Raw genomic sequence first — 18,243 nt, 5'->3', positions numbered from 1 at the left:
CCAGTACTGTAGGCCCTAGCCACAAGTGACTGTTGAGCATCTGAAGTGTGGCTAGTGCAACTGAAGAGAACTTTTTTTTTCCCTTTGGTAAGGAAGATTGGCCCTAAGCTAAAATCTGTGGCCAGTTTTCCTTTTTTTGCTTGAGGAAGATTATCACTGAGCTCAGATCTGTGCCAGTCTTCCTCTATTTTATGTGGGACACCGCCGAAGCACGGCTTGATGAGTGGTGCTAGGTCCATGCCTGGGATCCAAACTTGTGAACACTGGGCCGTGGAAGTGGAGTGCACTAACTTAATCACTGCACCACCAGGCCAGCCCCATGCATTTTTAATTTTAATTAATTTATGTTTAAATAGCCACTGTAGCTATCATGTTGGAGAGCACAGATCTAGAGGCTGGTTAGCAGCGTTGCCTGACCACAGTGGGGATTCCTGATGGGGCCCAGTATGGTGAGGTGGGAGAGATGGTCATAAAGGTTACACTCAGTGGGAGTTTGGGGACCTCAGAGTGCCAGAATAAGGAAGCATTGGGAAGTCACTGAAGGTGTTTAAACATACGGTTTTTTGGATTGTAGAGGGCAGAGCCTGTATACCAGGAGATTCGTAAGAAAGCAATTTGAGTTATCTATCTGATGAGATGGGTTTGAGAGCAAAAAAACACAAGATGGTTATTTGGCTGTAGAGCAATGGAAGAGAGAGGTGTCAGAGATTATTCTTAAGTTTCCAACCTGAGTGGCTGGAAAATTAGTAGAGCCCTTACTTAAGAATAGGGAAGAACTGGTTGTAGAAGGAATAAAGATTGTGTGAATGATAAATTAGAGTTGACAGGTTGGATTTAAGTTGGGGCGTCTAAGTATTCTACAGGCAAGTTGGAGATACATAACGAAGCTGCAGCTTGGGGAAGCGCTCAGAGCTTTACATGAGGATCCCCAGCAGTGATCTCCTAGAAATGATGGGTAGACTTCCAAGAGCAGATGGGTAGGCTGAGAGCATCATGAACAGAGAAACAAAGAGCTGGTGGGTCGAATCTTCCATTAAAGCCCACAATTAGGCATTAGGAGAAGGGAGATGCCTTTGAAGTAGACGAAGGAACTGGAAGAAAGGTGAGGGGTCAGAGGGTCACTTTAACCAGGAAGCCAAGGGAAGAGAGATTCCGGAGTAGGTTCAGAGAGGGAGATGTATTGTTCAGGGTGAAGGAGAAAAGGTTGAGGTAATCAGGTGAATACGGTTGAGTGAAGAGAGACAGTCTATTAAGAAATGAAAAATCTTTTTTCCTTAAAGATTGTCACCTGAGCTAACATCTGTTGCCAATCTTCTTTTTTTGTTCTTCTTCTACCCAAAGCCCTGCAGTATATAGTTGTATATCCTAGTTGTAGGTTCTTCTGGCTGTGCTATGTGGGACGCTACCTCAGCGTGGCCTGACGAGCAGTGCTGTGTCTGCGTCTGGGATCCGAACCAACGAAACCCTGGGCCGCTGAAGTGGAGCGCCTGAACTTAACCACTTAGCCGTGGGGCTGGCCCCGAGAAATAGATTCTTAAATGCCCTTGAGTGACTTACGTTTCAAAATAGATGAGACCTCTTCCTCTTTAAAGGTTGAGAGAAAGAAGTCAATGGACAGGAGCAATTAAAGACGAAGAGTTAATGATCTGGAGCACAGGGGACAAAATAGTAGCCATGGTAAGGAGGGAGAGTTGTCCGAGCAAGCAGCTGAATGGGGTCCAGGTTAGAGAGGAAACCAGATGGCAGAGCTCGTGCCGGCTTGTGTGGATTTTACCAGTCGTGTCAGAGGCCAGGCCCTTCATTGGTGTGGTGAGATGAGGGAATCAGCAGATGGCATTGGAAGTTTAGGAATAATGGAGAAGTTTTGGAAGAACTGTTGTAGTTAATGTGCCAGGAAATCTATGGAGAATTCAAAGTCTAAACAGCAGCGGGGAAGCCTGGGGTGAAGTCTGATGTGGCTGTGGAGCAGACGAGGCAGTTGTGGCTTTCTAGAATAACTTGGTGGCTTGATAGTAAGATTGGGGAGAAATGTTGGTAAGAGATGATTCTGGCCTAGGGATAGCAAATCCATGAAGAAATGAAGCTCTCGAGTCAGGTTGCCCAGGTTTAGGTCCAGGCCCCGAAACCTCGCCGTTTGTACCTTGAGGAGAGCTACAGTTAACTTTTGTACCTCACTTTCCTCATCTGAAAAATAAAGATAATAGTCTCCACCTCAGGATTGCTAGTGAGATGAAATGAGTTATACGTCCATGTTTCATCTAATCTAAGACGCTGCTGATTGTAAGACATTATTTCATGTACTACTGAGGAAACAACTGTTAGTTAGACATGACAGACCACTGGTTATTAATTTCCTGGTTTCAGGCGTTAGAATGGGGGCAAGGGGGTGCGTCTTAAGTTGGTGAAGTACAGAATACATAAAGGACTTAGCATAGGACCTGGCGTATAAGAAGCATTCAGAAAATGTTGGCTATTTATATAAACACCAGTGTGATTTTAGAGTCTAGAATGTTAATGAGAGCAGTAGCAAATCCAATCTAGATAAGGGGTCAAAACAGGCTATAAGGACTGTCATGGACTGAATGAGTTGAGCAGAGTAAAGCGGTGGGAATCCCCGTAATGAAATTGTGAAATCTCAAGTTTGGGAGTTTGTAGATGGAGCATTTCCCTGACAATTCTAGGTAAAGGTTTTTAAGAAAAGGATAGAAGTTGAACTAAGAGAAGAATGCCCTTTAATGATTTTAAAAAGTTAAGTTGCTCAGAGCTAATAAAAGTAAGTATTCTCAATTTCTCTATGGCTTTTCCTATAGCATTCATCAGTGTTAAGATATTTTTTCATTATAGTAACACATGCTCAGTGCAGAAAGATTCTGGCATGGGTTCTTGTCACTGGTCAGAGGGAAGGGAAGATGGATTTGCATCATCTCAAGAGATGGGGGTGTTAATAGCAGCTGTAGAGCCTTTCTAAACGTTGCTCCAAAGGCAGAAACCATAAAGGAAAAATTTATAGATTTGACAGCATTTCTCTGACCAAACACACAGTCACAAAGACAACCTTTCAGGCAACAAATTTGTAGTAACTTACTGCTTTTTGTAAGGAGCTTTTAAAATCAATAGGAAACGCCACCCCTATAGAAAAATCAGTAAAGGCCATGAACAGGCAAATGAAATGCAAACTACTAATAAAAGTAACATGTTCTGCTGTGTCCTGGATCAGGCTCTTCACTGGAATGGGCGTGAAGCCTTCTTTATTACTTTATTGTATTACTCTGTGTCCCAGGAGGACCAGTCTGGGGAAACTGAGCTTTTCTCATTGATTCGACTGTTCCTGCCTTGTAAGAGAAGCTGGAGTTAGAAGAGGCACACGATAAATACAAGCTGGAGTTACGAGAGGCAGGCCTTCTCCATCCCGCTTCCTTTATATTAACCTATTACCCTGCCTGACATGATTTTGGACTAGGAGTCTCCTCATTAGGATGTGAGGTGTCCTCAGCCCTTTAGGGGCTATCAGTTATCTGCCATTTCTCAATCAGCTGGTGTGATCAGTGAACCTTAAAGACACCAACGCTTCATAGAGCACATCGAGATGGGCCTCTTTCTTTCCTACTTGAGTTGCAGTATTAGATTTTATCTATAGCGGCATTTACCTTATTCATATGAGACAGTGATGGTCTTGGAATATGGTTTTGATTGTTGAGGTGGACTAGTTTATAAGGTATCAAAGTGAGAAAAGTCTCCCATGTAGTAAAACCTCTTATAAAGTGAAAAAAAATTACAGGCATCAACATTTAATTTCCCGGATTTCTCTAAGGATAACAGGGTCATGGATGTAAAAAAAAAAATGCTTTTCATATGCTGCCTGTGAGGGAACAATCTCTGGTTATTGGTGGCATCCTTACCTCTCTGATGCCACCTTAGCATTAAGTGAGTTCTTACGTAGCCACTAGACAGCATAGAATTTGTCCACATCTTCTGCCTCACCATCTCATTTCTTTTAAATGATCTGCAGATATTTCAAAGTTGGGGGAAAAAGAAAAGTCTTTTAAATCTCACCTGCGGGCTCACCACGTGGCCTGTCACCATCCCTCCCCATTCTTAAGTCCTTGTTGAGTGACAGTGATGGGCAGAGGGCCCTGAGCTGTACACGCTGGGCAGACCTGTCCCTCTAACTCTTGCAGCTGTGTTGGAGACGGAGGGTGAAGACTGGGAAAATGGGTCTTCGTTTTATCAAGGAGAGTAGCTTTTCAGGAAAGGGAATAATGATGCACTGACTGTTGCTTTAGAAACTATCCATTTAGCCCTATGAAGGCTCAGGACGGCTGATTGTACATACTTCCATCTCGTCTGTTACAGCTTCCTGTTTTGCTTTTTGCCTGTTCCTGGCTGTGCAGTCTGGCATAATTAATAACAACCTCTTTTATTTCCCAGTGTTCACATTTGTGTGCTCGGGACTTCCATTTAGTTTGTTCAAGCTTGAGGGAATGTTTGATGGGTTTTAAATGTTTTTCTGTTAGCTGAACAAAATTAACTTGAGCACTATTTAAATGATTGGCACCCAAGCTCTATTTATAGCATTTATATGCATTTAAACACTGAAGAGTTTTGTCTTGTCAAATTGTGCAGGCTGAGATGTTGATCTGTATTCCAGGAAGGCCTGCTTTAAAAGAGATGCACCCTCACCGTGGGGTTCTGCTTTTTGTTACGCTGGTGTCAATTCAGCAAGTATTTCGTCCATTCCTACTGTGTGTTCAGCCCTGGGCTGTGTTTGGGGAGGGATACGGAAACGGATCCGTCAGTTTCTGCCCTGAAGAAGCAATCTTACTGGTAAGGGGAGGCTACCATAACATGAAAAGTTAAATAACAAGCCATTGTTATTCATGTTATAGCATCTTAGTTTGAAGGTGTTTCTCTTAGAATTGGGGTAATCTTTAAAAGTCAAGGGATTAGGAAGGAAATCTGATGCAGTTGGTAGAGCTCTTGCTTCCTGCCCGCCTCTACCTTCGTGGATTCTTTAGGAAGTTTTTGAGTGTCTCTATTTATATGTATATTTCTGTTGGTCGTGTATCTCTTACACAGCTTGATAAAGTTGGGTTAAGGGGTCATAAATGTAGGACTTGCACTGAGGATCTTGTAACTTTGAGGACCAGTACAAACCTGCTTGTCTAGTCCAGCTTCTGTTTTAATAGCTTTTGTTAGAGTTAGTTATCTTATTCTTTAGAGTGAGTTCCTTGAGGGGTGTGGACAGTGTCCTTACGATCTTTGTGTTAGCACAGCGGTTCTCAACTTGTCTGCCTATCAGAATTACATGAATAACGACCACCACAGAAATGCCTGGGTCTGCCCCCCAGGGGGATCCTGTTCAGGCGTCACGATGGGGAGCTTTAAAAAAGTACCTCAGGTAAGTCTAATGTATAGCAGTGTTAAGAACTATTGGCTTGATGCACAGTAGGTGCTTGATGAGTGAATTTTTTCATTTTGCTGGGTTTTTTTGTTTTTTGTTTTTTAAGATTTTTTATTTTTTCCTTTTTCTCCCCAAAGCCCCCGGTACATAGTTGTATATTCTTCGTTGTGGGTCCTTCTAGTTGTGGCATGTGGGATGCTGCCTCAGCGTGGTTTGATGAGCAGTGCCATGTCCGCGCCCAGGATTCGAACAACGAAACACTGGGCCACCTGCAGCGGAGCGCGCGAACTTAACCACTCGGCCACGGGGCCAGCCCCTCATTTTGCTGTTTTTTAAAACATGTCAGGAAACATGACCTGTGGCGTGTTGTAGATTCCTTATGGTTACGAACTGGCTTTTATACCCAGTAACACTTGGTGCCGTGTGATACCTGTTGTAAGGGCTCCAGATGTGCCAGTTAATTCTGAGGATTAACTTTTTGCTCCCCCTTTTTTTCTTTGAGGAGAAAAAAGATAGGAAGAAAGGGTATGTGTGTTTGACATCTTTCCCTTTTCCCTTCGTGAAGGAGTCAGCAATTCCTTTGTCCTAGATCTAGAAGTGGAGCTAGATAAGACCGTTGAGACCTGAGGCGGTTAGATCACGAGGAGAAAAGCAGAGGGAAAGTGTGGTGGGGTGGAGCAGTTGCTCATTGAGCAATGTCTGGAGAAATTTCTGGATGTCACCACTGAGGGGAAGGCAGGAGTGTTTTGACCAGCAGCTAGTGGGAAGAGGCCAGGGATGCTGCTAAATATCCTGCATGCTAAGGCTGAGAAACCCTGGAATAGAGGAAGCAAAGGGGATCGGGAGGCAGATAGGACACTGAAGCGGTAGTGTTGTCGACTGTTGCTTCTGCCACACCAGTACACGGTTTGCTTTACCATCCCCTCACTCAAACCCTCTACAGTTGAGAGTACTATTTTTTGCCTTTATCTATAGAGAGCATTGTGGCTGCCAGCTGTGTATGAGCCATTAAAATGAATATTTTAATATTTTACCCATAATAAAATATGATGCTTGAAAGCGTCCTCTGGTTAAATTTTCTCCGTTTCTACATTTGCTTTAATGGAGATGTATGACCTCAAGAAAAAACTGAGCCAGTAATTTTTGTTCCATTTTGTTTATGTTTTCAGTAAAGGACCCTAAGAATAATCAGTGGGACTGTAAAGAAAATGAATTTCTTAAAGGGGTTTAATTTTAATGTTCCAAGACTCATTATAGGAAAAGTATGTTGAATTGACCATATACATGAGCTGTGGGTGTGAAGTAATGGTGCCCATTTCATTATGTCTTGCTGAGTTACACCTTATAACTTCTTATCCCATTCTAGGCTCTTTAGATTAAAATGAACTTAATTTTGTCATTGCTGCCGTAATAAAACTCTGGTTTTTCCATGTTCTAAGAAAGTGGGAAGATATCGAGAAGGAAATCAACAATGAAAACAAAAATAAGCTGGGAAGGGAAGGAGTTGGAGGGATTAAAATAAGACTAAGCAAATCTTTGCTTGTCAGTCCCTCCACTTTATGCATGAGGCAGAGGAGGAGGTACATAGGAGCAGCAGGGTAGAAGGGTTAGCTTGGCAAGCTCCTTGACCTTTCTACCCCTCAGTTTCATCATCTCCAAAATGATCTTTATAGGGTTTTCATAAGGATTAAGAGAGCTAATAGGTAAGTGCTCAGAACCATGTTTCATGCTTCATTATGGTGGTGATGTTGGTGATGTGAGAATGACTTCTTTTTTTTTTTTTTAAAGATTGGCACCTGAACTAGCATCTGTTGCCAATCTTCTTTTCTTCTTCTTTTCCCCAAAGCCCCCCATTACATAGTTGTATATTCTAGTTGTGAGTGCATCTGGCTATGCCAAGTGGGACACCGCCTCAGCATGGCTTGAGGAGCGGTGCCATGTCCGTGCCCAGGATCCAAACCAGTGAAACCCTGGGCTGCCGAAGCAGAGTGCGTGAACTTAACCAGTTGGCCACGGGGCTGGCCCTGAGAATGATTTTTTTATTCTTTCTGAATACTTGAGCTGTGTTGAAAATTGATGGAGGGGCCAGCATGGTGTATGAATTTTGAGAAGAAAGAGTGATTTATATGATAAAATGTTTGTAAGTTTTTGTAATGTAATAAAACCATGGTAGTTAATTCTCTGTCATCCACTTACAGACTTTCCACAGCCACATTTGAGTCTTGAACAGGCATTTCTTTAGAATTTACTATATTCTCCAGGGTATATAATTGTTTTATTATTACTGTAACCAAAACATGATAAGAAATTAAAAGCTTTCTTTGATAAAGCATAACACATTCCAAAAGCAATGGTTAATTTTTATTAAGGCTGCTTTGGATTATCCATGCCATTGTTCATACCCGTTGATGCAACTGGTGGATAGTCAGTTGAGCTCGTTTGGTTTCTATCGCACAGTGGGTAACACAAAGCCCAGGATGCACAGGAGATGTAATTGGGGCAAAGAAAATGGCACAGATTGTTGGCCACTCTCCCTGCACATATGTTCCTCAGAAAAACAGCCTGAACGGATGGTTCAACTCTTATGACAGCCAAACTTGTAATATGGTTCTCCTGTTCCTCCCCCACACACTTCATGACTGTAAGCTTGGTGGTGGTGGGAGCTGTATCAGATTCATTGTCTTTCGACTGCACCTTCACGTTCGTGGTAATTTCAGCATTGCTTAAAGGATTGTTCAGTTAAGTAGTGAGTTAATGGAGACTAATGGTCTCTTAGTAGTTGAACGTATAAAGGAGGAGAACTTGGGTTCTGAAGTCTTCTCGGAGCACTCTCTTAGGTTTTTCCATTCTGACTGTCAGTCAGTCACTGTGGGGACGTTAATGGACAGGAGTGCATCTGAGCAGAAATGGTGTAGATTTATGGCGCACGTCTCACCTAATTCTATAGGTGATGATGCTTGCTCATATCCACAGCGTATAACCCAGTGACAGACGTTGCACTTGGCTTCTTTTCGCTCTTGCTGTTCTGGAAGGGGGCTGCTGCTCTTTGTTTAGTCTCCTCTGAGGTGGCCAAGCGAATATTTGTAAGTCCAGTCCAGTTTTTGGCAGATTGAAAACAGGATGTCATTGATTGTCATGTGGAGGAGAGTGAAATCTGGCTGATCTCAATGTTTGTTTCAGTGGTTATGTAAACTTTGATTTTTAGAAGTTATTTTATTCTTCTGAGTAACAGATTTATATACTGGAAAAGGGACAGGAACAAATTGCTCTTGAGATATTTGAGTAATACAGAACTTTTTTTGGTAAGAAATTCATGCATTGAAAAATTTGAAGCATATTTGAACTGTTAATGGAAAGGGGACGAAGGAACTAGAATGGGCAGGAAACTTACTTTTTGTTATGATATGCCATTTTGTAAAATTAAATTTTTGATCATGTGGCTGAATTGCTTAATAAAAAAGTACATTCCCACCTATATCGTGTTCACCCGGAATTAGGCCATATATTCTAACCCTGTACACAGGAATAAATTTCTAGAAGTTCTAATACAGTGGTATTCCATTCTATACAGAAACACTTCCCATTATTTTTTCCTTTATAAAAAGATAAATCTTGCCACGTCTTGGTCATAATACCGTCTTCTGGAGCCATGTAGAATAAATCTCTTACTTTCAGTTTTTATTTATTTTTATTATTGGGGTTTCAAAATTGAAAACAGTAGTTGGTTATAGGTAAAAATGGTCTGCTTGCTTGCACTCCCCTCCCCCCAGCTCACTCCTGAAGATGACCACTTGTTCAGGGTTGTTTATTTCCTTCCAGGCCTTTAAAGAGGCACATATATTATCCATGTACAGGTTTTGTCTCTATTTGTGTTTTTAAAATAGGATCCTGCTATATATACTGTTCTGCACCTTTTTTTAACTGAACAATTATGGTATGGTTTTCTTTCCATGTTAGACATGAAAGTCTGTCTGGGTTTTTTTTCTTTATTAACAGTTACATGATTGTCGGACATACTATAATTTATTTAATCATTCCATTATTAGACATCTGGGTTATTGGGAACATGAACACAGATTAAGCTCATCCGAGGATGCTGCTTCCCTTGTAGCTCTCAAGTCCTGGCTGTTTTCTCTCATTACCCTCATACCAGATGGGCTGGAAGTGTGGGTCCTCTTCATTGTCACTTCCAGACCATTCTCCCACCATCCTCTGAAAACACCCAGCTTTGAAGGTCGTGTCAGATTATGTCACTCACTTTCCTTCCTTGTTGGTCACTTACTACCTCACTCCCCATCATTCGCCCTAATTCCTACAAGTTTGTAGCTTCTTGTTATTATTCCCTCCATACTGTTCCTGTGGTAATTCTTGGACTGTGTCTCCACTGACCTTTGACCCCACTGCAGATAATCTCAGTCCTATAATACGGGATTTTGCGCTTCTAAAAATTAAACAGATTTCTCCAATTTTATGGTTATTTTATTTACTTAAGCAATAAAGTATATTTATTCTTGACCATACTGTCAGAATATATCCAGAATCTGATCACTTCTGCCACGCCAATCCAAACCTTCATCATCTCCAACCGTAACAATTTCCATACCTTCCTAACGGGTCTCCCTACACCTTCATACTCCTGCTACTTCCTGCTTCCATCCTTTCAGTCTGTTCTCAGCCCAGCAAAACATAGTAAGCCTGTTAAACCAGAAGTGAGATCATGGCTTACAACTCTGCTCATGTCTCCCGGTGGGCCCGACTCAACTTAGAGTGAGAGCTCTAACCTCCCCGCAGGTTCCTTCTGTGTCTGCTCCCCTCACCTCTCCCACCCCATCTCCCACTGCTCTCCCCTCACTCCCTCCACTGCAGCTGCATTGGACTCTTTGCTGTTCTTGAACGTTTCAGGCGCATTCCTGCCTCATGACCTTTGCACTTGCTGTCCCAGATAGCCCATGGCTCCGTCCTTCACCTCTTCAGGCTTCTGTTCAAATATCACCTCCTCGGTGAGGCCTTCCCTCACCACCAGAATGCAGGTCTCGTGAAGGCATGGACTTTTAAAAAATGCAGTTTTTGTCTCTTTTGTTCAGTGCTGTGTCCCCAGTGCTTAGAATAGGGTCTTACAGATTATAGGTGTTTGTCGAATGAATTGAATGACTGTGGTGGTGATCGGCTTTTCTTTTTTTTTTGTCCCTCTGCTTTTTCTCCCCAAATCCCCCCAGTACATAGTTGTATATTTTAGTTGTGGGTCCTTGTGGTTGTGGCATGTGGGTCACCACCTCAGCATGGCCTGATGAGTGGCGCCATGTCTGTACCCAGGATCCGAACCGGCGAAACCCTGGGCTGGTGAAGCGCAGAGCGTGAACTTAACCACTAGGCCATGGGGCCAGCCCCTCGGCTTTTCTTTCTATCATTTTCTTTTCCTTTGTTTTTGGTGTAAAGTTAGAACTTCACTGAACAGACAAAAACTAAGACAGAAACTTTGTTTTTGTGTATATACAAAATATTAAAATTAGCTTTATTTGTGAAACTGCTCTGTTAATAAAATGTGTTAGATTTTTCAGTATAATTTTCAAATCAGTTTTACATATTCATATTTAAGTCTCATAACAACCCAGTGGGGTAGGTGGTGGAGTCAAAATTTTGTGGAAAAGCAAATTGAGGCTCAGAGAGGTGTCTGTTTAAAAGTACAGCTACTAAGTGGAAAGCTGCCGGTCCAAGCAAAGGGCTCTTGTTCCCTTATTTAAACATCTTAAAACGACAGAAAAATGGTGGGGTTGCTATTTGAGAGTCTGGAGAATGTGCCCTGATTTCTTATTCTGGATTCAGTTTGCCTTTTGTTTCCATTTTGAAAGTACATAAAATAAATGGTTAACTTTAAAATTCCTGACAATGACAGATCAACAAGTTTTATTTCTCTCACCTGTGGAGGAAGTGGCCTCCACCCAGTTTTACTGAATTAGGAGGGAAGTGATTTTTTCAAGTGATAAAAAGAAATAAAATTCCATGCTCTTCCCAGAGGAGGAGTTCAACAATTGGGAGAATGGCGTGAGACCATATGTGGGTTTGTAAAAGGATATAACTTGTAAAGATGTTTCCTTTGATGCCTGTGATGAATATGGATGTGTTTCCCTTCTAGAGGGTCTTGATTAAATTATTCAATTAAGAGCTGAGCTGAAGGATCTAAATATAGGGAGAGGGTTCAGGCTGTCCTGCCTTGTGTGTGTCAGCTCACCCCTACAGATGTGCGTGTTTGTTGTCATAAACAGCACCTGTGAGATCAGTGGAGCAAGAGAATTATGTTCCCAAATTGAAATACAGCAGGATTTTTTTTAACAAAAGGGATAGTTTTTTCCTCCTCTAGCCTATTCTGTTTTTATCTGTGATTCTGGTGTTTGAATTACTTATTTTTTAACCTGATTTATAGATTTTTGTATCTGTTCTGGTTTAAAATTTAGATCTAATGCTTACTGGAAAATGGTCTTGAGAAAATTACTTAACCTCTGACCCTCAGGTTTGTTAGTAAAATTGAGATAATGCTATATACCTTGAAGGATTGCTGTAGGAGTCAATAAAATTATTTGTGAAAACAACTAGTATAAAGCTTGCATGCGGTACGAGCTCTATTAAAATAATTTTGCTCATTTGTTAATGATTAATCATTCGTAACTGGCACTTACAGAAATTTAGCACATTTAGCATCCTTTGCAATCTGTAAAATTGCTATTCTATGATAACAGTGACTCAAAGGGAGTATTTTTTTTCTGAAAGATAACTACTGTAGACTTTTTCATTTTGTAGTCAATAAAATTAAATTTTAAAATGCTTCTGGTCTTCAGTCTCCTGTGTTTGAAGAGTGAGCACTTGCAGGCCAAATGACGTACACTTTTTGAGGTGAGGTGAAGACAGATGAAATTTGTCAGGGTCAGGTAATTAGGACCTGGGTTTCTGAAAAGCCACCAGATATTGAAGGACAGTTCTCCATTACAAGCATGAATTTTGAAAAAGGAGATTCAGTGGGATTAAGGAATGTTGTGCTTTTAGAGGAAGTGGCAAGGAGATGTAGAAATAACCAAGTTTGTTTGTTGAAATTGAGGACAGTAAGAAAACTAAGTGCCTTCAGTCTTCTTAACTAAACCAGTAGTCATCTAATGAAACCAAACAGAACTGACGCTCACTATTCTATAGAGAATCTCTGAGAGTAAGAAAAATGGACCAGTTGTCTCATAAGCTGCTTAGATTTGTCAGGATGGAAGGACTTGTGTATGCAGTGTAGAACCAGAAAGAGTTCTTGTCTTGAAGAATTTTCTGACACAATGAAGATATATTGAATAGCATCCTTGACACGCCTAAATATATAAACTACAGATCCATCCTTGGAAACTCATGTAATTGTGACATTCATAAATTCCTTGCTTCGTCTTCATCAAGGGGACACTACTTTTGAAATCATTTGGCTGAAATGTCACAGCTTGCAGTGAACTCACAAGTGGTCGGCAGTAAACTGGAATTCAAAGTCTGCGTGTTATATTCCTTTTATTCCATTTCGTTTTGATTCCTAAGATTCCCCACTCACTTAACACTCTATTGAGAGAGATTGCAGCTCTTGCTGGCATGTCACTTAAGTCACACCTGAGAGATTGGAAGACTGGCTGTTAGTGCCTCTGTTTCAAAGGCAGTAGTACCTGCATAATTGCGTTACTAAAAATAGACTTTCAAGAACTTGTCTTTCTCCCACCTTCACCCCCCAGTTTCCCCAGATTTGGAAAATTAATCTCTGAAAAAAAAATTTTAAAAGAAAAAATGACAAACCAGCTGGTCTGTCATCAATCACACATTTAGGAAGTTGGGCAGCGTTTGGAAGTAGTCAAAGCAGCGCTTAATAGTAGAGGCTCGGTGAGGTGGAACTGGCTGCTGGGTGTTTGTGACAGCAGGGCTGCGGCTGCTCTGATCTGAGGCAGGCAGAGTTCTTCTGTCACCTCCCCAGGATCTTCACACTGCTTTCTTGTATAGGAAGTTTTTTTTTTAAATACATTTTCTTTTTCTGAGGACTCAATCAAAGTAGAGTTCCTTCTAGCCCAACTTCCTAGCGGTGAAGTAGGCAGTTTAAAAAGTGCTTTTGAATCTATGAAAGCCGTGGAGAGAGGTTTTATCCATCCTCACTTTCTTCTTGTTCTGGGATTTTTTTTCCCTTATTTTAGTTAGTGGTGAGTTTTATTTAGCTACCGCTGACCCGTTTGGAATTGAGAAATGTTGAAAGTTGAGGGTTAACTCCTATTTTAAAATGGGGAGAAGTGTAGAGGCTCTTCACCGGGTTTCTCCTCCAGTACAGATAGCCCCAAACCAAGTTAGTTCCTAATTGGAGTAACTGGGGAAAAGAAACATTTGAACAGATTATTTGTGGAAACCAAATCACAGAGCATTGTTACTTTGGGGTATTTTCTGAGACTGAAATAGCTAGAGAAAACCAATCTCTGGTTTTATGTTCATTGTAATGGCGTTTATACTTGTGTAGCAAATTTTAACTTGTTTTTCTTTCCTGTCTGCCTTAAGAGTAGATAAAGGTGTATCATTTTCCTTAAGGAGCTGTACAGTAAATACTCTTTAATCCTTTTATCAGGCACTGTTTGGAGTTGGTACCACTTATGGTTGTGTTCCGCTTGTTCCAGAGCACTGTCTCCACTTGTCTCCGATGCTGGTTTTCACGGGTACTGTTCACAGGATTGTTTCTCCATCTGGAAGTGTGGGGGGATGTGCCGCTTCTGCTCCAGCCCTCCTGCTCAGCCAGTATGCGGGTTGTCTGCTCTTCCACTTGTTTGTTTAAAAACCAGTTATCATGCAAAATCTTAACTTTTATAAAAAGTTTAGTAATACATGGCATGGTTACAGAAGGTCGCCTTCCTGTAAAAAGTCACCCTTAGCTTTATCAGAAGTTTGGAAGTTCCCAGTTCTTCAGGACTTTTGATTAATTCTGTAGCCTAATTTTATTTAGATCTAATGAATATGGTTATAATCTCCCCCCACCCCCCTTTTTGTGAATTCTCCTTCTTACTCTTAACCAACAAAGCTCATTGTAATTCTTGGTTTAATGATGGATTGCTCTTCATGTTTTAAAATATTTACTGGCGTTGAGTCTCTTGAATATTTTTCTTTGCTGCCCTCATCTTTTTAAGCATTTTTAACCCTAATCTTTAGTGTCTAGTCTTCTGTGATTCTGTGGTTTCTAAGAGTGTCAGGAATTTTTAGGGTATCTTTGTTTTATCCTCCTTGGGAATCATGATCTGTTTGACAGTTCTGCCTTCGGTAGGAGTATCCAGTTGCCTAGGGTGCCTAAATGAAATCAAGCAGGTTAAAAAAAATAGTCCATTTGGAGTAATGAAAAGTTACATTACAGATCCCCTAGCGTGTTCACTTTTTGACCCTTTTTGATTTCTTAATTTAGCTAAACATCTCAGAGAAGGCAAGAGTTCTCATCAGGCTTGAATCCTATCTAAAATTGGATGTTAGGATAGGTGACACATACCTTTCCATGGTAATAATTAATGTCACCACCAATCACTTTATACAACACATCTCTGAGGTATTTTACACCTCCATGGCATTTTAGCGAGGTATATGGTGAAATGTTTTAGATGCAAAAACTACTAAGTTACAAAAATCGTACAGTTTACTTACGATTTGTCAGAAGCCCCACTGTTAGCTCTTTTTTGGGAGCTAGGTTTTACTTTTTCTGTTTTTTCACAAGATCATCTGTTTCAGAAGAAAGCTAGTGTTGTAAGTCAGAAAATTTGCACACAGTTTAGTTACTTGAAAATACTTGTTTCCCAGGAAAATGGATCAAACATTTTTATAGAAAGATAATTTTTGTCAAGTTCTTTTTCTTAAACAACTTATCCAACTATTAAACAGTTTCAAAGTGAAGTTAATCAATACCCTGTGCTTTTAGTTCCTTGATTCTTTTGATCTTCATGCCATGATGTTTTACCATTAGAGTTAATGAACCAAAGAACAAGAAATGGGAAAAAAAAAGGGAGTTGCTTGCTTCATTGACAATAGACTGTTTATCTTCTGTCAGTTACTTTTTTTTAAGGTACAAGGAGTGTTTTTTTCCTCCCCCCAGTTACTTTTTGGAGCATATACTTTTAAGTTTATTTTATTGAATGATTTAATTATTCCCTCAGTATTTCGTGGGATAATTTGTCTAGTTCATTGAATTCCGTGCCAGTGCAAGAATTGTAAAACAGTGCTAGTCTGGAGCTAAGGAGGGCATATGGTGGTTACCTTTCTCTGCCCCCCTCCTCCTTTTATTGAAGATGCTTGGTGTGTAACCCTGCTCTCCCCTCTTTTTTATTGTATCTTCAGATACAAATTAGAATAATTTTCTTTTAAAACTTTCTGTGGGAATTTGGGATCTGAAAGGTGTTGAATGGCAGAGAGTGTACTTTGTTGCTGTTCACACAGTTGGATAATTACGTGTTTCTTTACTAATCTAGCAAAGGCCAAGATAAAGAAAAATGCCTATTGTTGTGCAATTGGCTAATTAGGTTTCCTTTAAATATAAAGCAGTTAAAGGTATTTTAAAATTTTTTGCTTTTTCCTTTTACCATTAAGGAATACCATATAAGTTGCAAAATTAAATAGCCTGGCAAAAGGAGTATTATAAGAGAATTTTTCTCATTTGGCTTCTGGCAGTGCTAATAGACATCCCTTCCATCAGGGAGATTCCGTAGGGAAAGGTTCTGAATTTAGAACCCTGTTTTAAATTGCACTTTTATTGCTTCTGAAATCGGATCTTGCCATAAGTCCAACCTGACTTGTAAGTAGAATTTGTATGGGTCTTGAGCTCATGAAATTGACTTTTGTTTTTTTGTAATTAGAAAATATCTGCATATAGTGGCTTTTTAAAAATTCAAAAGTTAAAGTTTTTCATTAAAGAATGTTTGAAAAGTTGAGAAAAGTGGGAGAGAGAGAGATTACTCGCTACCTTACTCGCCTTCCAAATCTAGCCACTATTAATATTTTGGTATATTTATGTAGTTGTTCATGCTGTGTATACCATTTTATGTTCTGCTTAAGGTTTTTTCCCAAGTTATTACATAGTTTTTATGAATATAATTTTTAAGGGCTATATAATATACTGCTGAGTGGATTGTACTATAGTTTATGTAACTATTTTCCGATTAACAGATATTTCTTTTTTTCCCTATAATAAATAATTCTCTGATGAAAATCTTTGTGCAGAAACTTTTTACCTTTCTAGTTCGGAGTATTTCCGTAGAGTAAGTTTCTAAAAGAGAAGTTGCTGAAACAAACATCTCAGTATTTTGAAAGCTTCTGGGGATTCTCTCCCAGACGGATGCTTTTTTTTGGTCAATGTGAAATGTTTGTATTTGCAGAAGAGGGAAGGAAATCTCTGTTTGCTGACTCATGTTTTTATTTTGCACTTTAAACTGATAAGGCCACTTAGCTTTTGACATAAACTAAAGAAGGAAGTACAAAAAGGGGCAGAAAAAAATGACTTGTCTTGCCAAGGCCATAGCATCATGGACTTGAGTTCCTGATGGGAGGTAAGTGACTCGTATGTTAAAAACTGCGTAGCACAAGTAGGCAGAAATTAGTCACCAGCCTGCGTTTTGTTTCATCTGTGCCCATTTCTGTGCAAAGGTTTGTGATCTTGTCACCTTAATTTTTGTGAGGGGCGTCGGGACATTCGTCCTCGCACTGGCCCCTGCAGTGTTTGGGGGCAGTAGTGTCTTCTGTTTTGTTTTTCGTTCTCTGAATGGAGAGGTCTTCCTGTATTGAGGATATCGCCTTAGCTGTCTTTCTGAAACTTAGATCTAATCATGATTTGAAACCTTCCCCTTGACCACAGGATAAGATCTGTCACAGGCCCTTCCATCTCGCCCCTGAACTTGTTACCGGCCTTGTATTGTCTCCAACCGCCCTGAACCCTAGCGTTTCTATTATGTGTCTGTTAGAAGTAGCAATGTAGAAAAGAGGTTAAAAAAATTGAGGCTCTAGAGCCAGACAACATGAGTTCAAATCCTGGCTCTGCCAATTACAACTGTGTATGTAAACTCTGGAAAAGTTATTTAACTTTTCTGTATTTCGTTTTCCTTACCTGTAGAATGAGGAAAATGATAGTGTTTACTTTGGAGGGTTTGTTGCAAAGATTAAACTAGCTAATAGATGGAAAGTGCTTGGAATGGTGTCTGTCATGTAATGATCACTCCATGTTAGCTCTATTGTTTCACAAAATTCTGCTAATCCTTTAAGGTCTGTCTGTGTTTCCTCTTTGGCAAAACTTCCTGAAATCCCTAGAATTGAATGTTCTCTCCTTTTCTGCTTTTATATACTGTTGTTTATACCCGTTAGAGCTTTTTATCGCGCGGTGTTATAGTTAGTTCGTGGTGGGCAAATGCACAGTACCCGGGCCTCCTCTTCAAGCTCACGGCCGACCTTGGTGCAGTCACTCCTTCCTCCTGGCTGAGGCCTCGGAGATGGCTGGAGACTTCTCAGTGCCACCCTTTAGTACCATGCAGGGAACCCAGTTTGCCCCAGTGAGAGTTAGTTCACACACTGGCTCTTCCGTTGGACTGTGAGTTCCTTCAGGCTGTAGACATCTTTGTCTCTGTCCCCTGTGTATAGCACAGTGCAGGGCGCTCAGGATGGCTTTGTTGATTGAATGTCAATTTGAATAGTTAAAGGTCTGAAATGGTGGTTCTGAATCTCACACCCCGCCCCCTCCCCAACACACTTTCCTTCCATAACTAACCCAGCAGTGAACAGTTTGAAATAGCCCCAAGTGATTTTGATATAAACTCACCCCCTCTATTGAAAATTATTGG

General features: G+C 40.6%; 1 protein-coding gene across 17 annotated transcripts in view; it reads left to right on the top strand.

The window, feature by feature from the left end:
• The window catches only part of SMAD1 (SMAD family member 1), a 79,895-nt gene that overhangs the window by 7,189 nt on the left and 54,463 nt on the right, over positions 1-18,243 (top strand). The window contains exons 1-2 of one of the 17 annotated variants that reach the window (XM_070244863.1): positions 3,280-4,824; positions 5,300-5,398. The gene's annotated coding sequence lies outside the window, so the exon portion shown is untranslated. 17 annotated transcript variants of the gene reach the window in all.

The sequence above is a fragment of the Equus caballus genome, chromosome 2, assembly GCF_041296265.1.
Source record: "Equus caballus isolate H_3958 breed thoroughbred chromosome 2, TB-T2T, whole genome shotgun sequence".
NCBI lineage: Eukaryota > Metazoa > Chordata > Mammalia > Perissodactyla > Equidae > Equus > Equus caballus.
The sequence above is the reverse complement of the archived record's forward strand: the minus strand, read 5'-3'. Positions and strand labels throughout refer to the sequence as shown.